Genomic DNA, 6,213 nt, shown 5'->3' with positions numbered 1-6,213 from the left:
GACATCGTCAAAGATCTCGCCGAAACCGACACTCTCGTATCCGTGGAGTTGATGTTCGGTAAGCGCAACGATACGTCCGCACGCTTGCTCGGAAGCGAGGGACGATCGCGCGTCCAACACGTAAGTGCGCGCCACATATGAGCCATTCGGTCTCTCGACACCGACTCGTGGCAATGCTGTGTCTTATAGTACCGAACCGGGCGGCCGGGCGGTCGGCGACGCACGGTCTAACGCACGGCGGTATATGGGCGAAACCTGCGAAATTTCGACGCCTCGAGGACTTAGCCGCTGCGTCGTACGTAGTTATTTACGCAAAAGTCCTCGAGCCTCGTGTTGCTTTCGGCAAGTAGTTACCCACGGACAGCTCGAACGGCAAAGTACTCGAGCTCCGTATCGTTTCGGCTCGGATTTACCAACGCCTTCGATTTTCGACTTTGGTGTCGAAACGATCGCCGAGAGCCCGGCGCACATTTGGCCGAATGTCGGCAACACGCCCGAACGATCTCAAAAAGAGAACCAAAGTTCTCGTAGTAAGCGCGAGGCTAAATTCTCTCAAAAAGCGTTCTAGTGCGAACGACACTTTTGTACGCACCGCAGTGCTTCGTCGAGCTCGGTTATACATACGCCGTAACGCTACGGTACGACCAGACCGAGAGCTCGCATGCATCGTGTTGTGCACGAGTCGCCGCAGCGACAACACCTCTTACAGTACCGAACCGAGCGGCCGGGCGGTCGGCGACGCACGGTCTAACGCACGGCGGTATATGGGCGCCGGCGGTGAAATTTCGACGCCGCGCGGACTTAGCCGCTGCGGCGCACGGTAGTTACCTCCGCGTCAAAGATCTCGAGCTCCGTGTTGTTTTACGGCTCGGAGGTACGTACGGACCGCACGAACGGCAGAGTCCTCGAGATACAAAATTTCTTCGTCAAGTATTCACCAATTCCTTCGCTATCCGGCCTCGAAACGATCGCCGAGAGCTTGGCGCACAATTGGCCGAATGTCGGCAAGACGCCCGAACGCTCTCGAAAAAGAGAACCGAAATTCTCGCACTCAGCGCAGTGCAAAACACTTTAAAAATCTCTCGAGCGAAAGACACTTTCGTACGCACCGCAGTGCTTCGCCGAGCTCGGTTATACATACGCCGTAACGCTACGGTACGACCAGACCGAGAGCTCGCATGCATCGTGTTGTGCACGAGTCGCCTCAGCGACGACACCTCTTACAGTACCGAACCGAGCGGCCGGGCGGTCGGCGACGCACGGTCTAACGCACGGCGGTATATGGGCGCCGGCGGTGAAATTTCGACGCCGCGCGGACTTAGCCGCTGCGGCGCACGGTAGTTACCTCCGCGTCAAAGATCTCGAGCTCCGTGTTGTTTTACGGCTCGGAGGTACGTACGGACCGCACGAACGGCAGAGTCCTCGAGATACAAAATTTCTTCGTCAAGTATTCACCAATTCCTTCGCTATCCGGCCTCGAAACGATCGCCGAGAGCTTGGCGCACATTTGGCCGAATGTCGGCAAGACGCCCGAAAGATCTCAAAAAGAGAACCAAAGTTCTCGTAGTAAGCGCGAAGCTAAATTCTCTCAAAAAGCGTTCTAGTGCGAACGACACTTTTGTACGCACCGCAGTGCTTCGCCGAGCTCGGTTATACATACGCCGTAACGCTACGGTACGACCAGACCGAGAGCTCGCATGCACCGTGTTGTGCACGAGTCGCCGCAGCGACGACACCTCTTACAGTACCGAACCGAGCGGCCGGGCGGTCGGCGACGCACGGTCTAACGCACGGCGGTATATGGGCGCCGGCGGTGAAATTTCGACGCCGCGCGGACTTAGCCGCTGCGGCGCACGGTAGTTACCTCCGCGTCAAAGATCTCGAGCTCCGTGTTGTTTTACGGCTCGGAGGTACGTACGGACCGCACGAACGGCAGAGTCCTCGAGATACAAAATTTCTTCGTCACGTATTCACCAATTCCTTCGCTATCCGGCCTCGAAACGATCGCCGAGAGCTTGGCGCACATTTGGCCGAATGTCGGCAAGACGCCCGAAAGATCTCAAAAAGAGAACCAAAGTTCTCGTAGTAAGCGCGAAGCTAAATTCTCTCAAAAAGCGTTCTAGTGCGAACGACACTTTTGTACGCACCGCAGTGCTTCGCCGAGCTCGGTTATACATACGCCGTAACGCTACGGTACGACCAGACCGAGAGCTCGCATGCATCGTGTTGTGCACGAGTCGCCGCAGCGACGACACCTCTTACAGTACCGAACCGAGCGGCCGGGCGGTCGGCGACGCACGGTCTAACGCACGGCGGTATATGGGCGCCGGCGGTGAAATTTCGACGCCGCGCGGACTTAGCCGCTGCGGCGCACGGTAGTTACCTCCGCGTCAAAGATCTCGAGCTCCGTGTTGTTTTACGGCTCGGAGGTACGTACGGACCGCACGAACGGCAGAGTCCTCGAGATACAAAATTTCTTCGTCACGTATTCACCAATTCCTTCGCTATCCGGCCTCGAAACGATCGCCGAGAGCTTGGCGCACATTTGGCCGAATGTCGGCAAGACGCCCGAAAGATCTCAAAAAGAGAACCAAAGTTCTCGTAGTAAGCGCGAAGCTAAATTCTCTCAAAAAGCGTTCTAGTGCGAACGACACTTTTGTACGCACCGCAGTGCTTCGCCGAGCTCGGTTATACATACGCCGTAACGCTACGGTACGACCAGACCGAGAGCTCGCATGCATCGTGTTGTGCACGAGTCGCCGCAGCGACGACACCTCTTACAGTACCGAACCGAGCGGCCGGGCGGTCGGCGACGCACGGTCTAACGCACGGCGGTATATGGGCGCCGGCGGTGAAATTTCGACGCCGCGCGGACTTAGCCGCTGCGGCGCACGGTAGTTACCTCCGCGTCAAAGATCTCGAGCTCCGTGTTGTTTTACGGCTCGGAGGTACGTACGGACCGCACGAACGGCAGAGTCCTCGAGATACAAAATTTCTTCGTCACGTATTCACCAATTCCTTCGCTATCCGGCCTCGAAACGATCGCCGAGAGCTTGGCGCACATTTGGCCGAATGTCGGCAAGACGCCCGAAAGATCTCAAAAAGAGAACCAAAGTTCTCGTAGTAAGCGCGAAGCTAAATTCTCTCAAAAAGCGTTCTAGTGCGAACGACACTTTTGTACGCACCGCAGTGCTTCGCCGAGCTCGGTTATACATACGCCGTAACGCTACGGTACGACCAGACCGAGAGCTCGCATGCATCGTGTTGTGCACGAGTCGCCGCAGCGACGACACCTCTTACAGTACCGAACCGAGCGGCCGGGCGGTCGGCGACGCACGGTCTAACGCACGGCGGTATATGGGCGCCGGCGGTGAAATTTCGACGCCGCGCGGACTTAGCCGCTGCGGCGCACGGTAGTTACCTCCGCGTCAAAGATCTCGAGCTCCGTGTTGTTTTACGGCTCGGAGGTACGTACGGACCGCACGAACGGCAGAGTCCTCGAGATACAAAATTTCTTCGTCACGTATTCACCAATTCCTTCGCTATCCGGCCTCGAAACGATCGCCGAGAGCTTGGCGCACATTTGGCCGAATGTCGGCAAGACGCCCGAAAGATCTCAAAAGAGAACCAAAGTTCTCGTAGTAAGCGCGAAGCTAAATTCTCTCAAAAAGCGTTCTAGTGCGAACGACACTTTTGTACGCACCGCAGTGCTTCGCCGAGCTCGGTTATACATACGCCGTAACGCTACGGTACGACCAGACCGAGAGCTCTCATGCACCGTGTTGTGCACGAGTCGCCGCAGCGACGACACCTCTTACAGTACCGAACCGAGCGGCCGGGCGGTCGGCGACGCACGGTCTAACGCACGGCGGTATATGGGCGCCGGCGGTGAAATTTCGACGCCGCGCGGACTTAGCCGCTGCGGCGCACGGTAGTTACCTCCGCGTCAAAGATCTCGAGCTCCGTGTTGTTTTACGGCTCGGAGGTACGTACGGACCGCACGAACGGCAGAGTCCTCGAGATACAAAATTTCTTCGTCACGTATTCACCAATTCCTTCGCTATCCGGCCTCGAAACGATCGCCGAGGCGGCACATTTGGCCGAATGTCGGCAAGACGCCCGAAAGATCTCAAAGAGAACCAAAGTTCTCGTAGTAAGCGCGAAGCTAAATTCTCTCAAAAAGCGTTCTAGTGCGAACGACACTTTTGTACGCACCGCAGTGCTTCGCCGAGCTCGGTTATACATACGCCGTAACGCTACGGTACGACCAGACCGCGAGCTCGCATGCACCGTGTTGTGCACGAGTCGCCGCAGCGACGACACCTCTTACAGTACCGAACCGAGCGGCCGGGCGGTCGGCGACGCACGGTCTAACGCACGGCGGTATATGGGCGCCGGCGGTGAAATTTCGACGCCGCGCGGACTTAGCCGCAGCGGAGTCCGCGAGCCTCGTGTTGCTTTACCACGGAGTTACTTCCGAGCGGTCCGACCGTCAAAGTTCGCGAGCCTCGTGTTGCTTTTGGAACGTAGTTACTTCCGAGCGGTTTGATCGGCAAAGTACGCGAGCCTCGTGTTGCTTTCCACGTAGTTACTTCCGCGGTCCGACCGTCAAAGTCGAGCCTCGTGTTGCTTTCGGCTCGGAGTTACTTCCGCGCGGTCCTAGCGGCAAAGTACGCGAGCCTCGTGTTGCTTTCGGCTCGGAGTTACTTCCGCGCGGTCCGATCGGCAAAGTACGCGAGCCTCGTGTTGCTTTCGGCTCGGAGTTACTTCCGCGCGGTCCCGGCGGCAAAGTACGCGAGCCTCGTGTTGCTTTCGGCTCGGAGTTACTTCCGCGCGGTCCTAGCGGCAAAGTACGCGAGCCTCGTGTTGCTTTCGGCTCGGAGTTACTTCCGCGCGGTCCGATCGGCAAAGTACGCGAGCCTCGTGTTGCTTTCGGCTCGGAGTTACTTCCGCGCGGTCCTAGCGGCAAAGTACGCGAGCCTCGTGTTGCTTTCGGCTCGGAGTTACTTCCGCGCGGTCCTAGCGGCAAAGTACGCGAGCCTCGTGTTGCTTTCGGCTCGGAGTTACTTCCGCGCGGTCCTAGCGACAAAGTACGCGAGCCTCGTGTTGCTTTCGGCTCGGAGTTACTTCCGCGCGGTCCGATCGGCAAAGTACGCGAGCCTCGTGTTGCTTTCGGCGGAGTTACTTCCGCGCGGTCTAGCGGCAAAGTACGCGAGCCTCGTGTTGCTTTCGGCTCGGAGTTACTTCCGCGCGGTCGATCGGCAAAGTACGCGAGCCTCGTGTTGCTACTGCTCGGGGCTGCTCCCGAACGTTTCGGGCAAATAACTTATCGTTCTCCGTAATGTTTTTTTGAGGTATCTGAGTTCTTATATTCGTGGCTTAGTAATTTTCGCGATTTGTGCTGTGTTTTCGAGCTCTCTAAGCTGTCGGCCGGCGGAGTGGCAAAGTACCGAGCCTCGTGTTGCTTTCTCGAGCTCTCTAAACTGTAGGCCGACGGGTGGCAAAGTACGCGAGCCTCGTGTTGCTTTCTCGAGCTCTCTGGGCTGTCGGCCGGCGGGTGGCAAAGTACGCGAGCCTCGTGTTGCTTTCTCGAGCTCTCTGGGCTGTCGGCCGGCGGAGTGGCAAAGTACGCGAGCCTCGTGTTGCTTTCTCGAGCTCTCCTACAGCTGTCGGCCGGCAGGTGGCAAAGTCCCCGAGCCTCGTGTTGCTTTCTCGAGCTCTCTGAGCTGTCGGCCGGCGGGTGGCAAAGTCCCCGAGCCTCGTGTTGCTTTCTCGAGCTCTGAGCTGTCGGCCCGGCGGAGTGGCAAAGGAAGTCCCCGAGCCTCGTGTTGCTCTCGAGCTCTCTGAGCTGTCGGCCGGCGAATTGGCAAAGTCCCGAGCCTCGTGTTGCTTTCTCGAGCTCTCTGGGCTGTCGGCCGGCCCGGGTGGCAAAGTCCCCGAGCCTCGTGTTGCTTTCTCGAGCTCTCTGAGCTGTCGGCCGACGGAGTGGCAAAGTCCCCGAGCCTCGTGTTGCTTTCTCGAGCTCTCTGGGCTGTCGGCCGGCAGGTGGCAAAGTCCCCGAGCCTCGTGTTGCTTTCTCGAGCTCTCTGAGCTACTCGGCCGGCGGAGTGGCAAAGTCCCCGAGCCTCGTGTTGCTTTCTCAGGCTCTCTGAGCTGTCCGGCGGGTGGCAAAGTCCCGAGCCTCGTGTTGCTTTCGAGCTCTCTGAGCTTCGG

This window comes from Cardiocondyla obscurior, unplaced genomic scaffold (assembly GCF_019399895.1).
Source record: "Cardiocondyla obscurior isolate alpha-2009 unplaced genomic scaffold, Cobs3.1 scaffold99_0_44293, whole genome shotgun sequence".
Taxonomy (NCBI): domain Eukaryota; kingdom Metazoa; phylum Arthropoda; class Insecta; order Hymenoptera; family Formicidae; genus Cardiocondyla; species Cardiocondyla obscurior.
The sequence above is the reverse complement of the archived record's forward strand: the minus strand, read 5'-3'. Positions refer to the sequence as shown.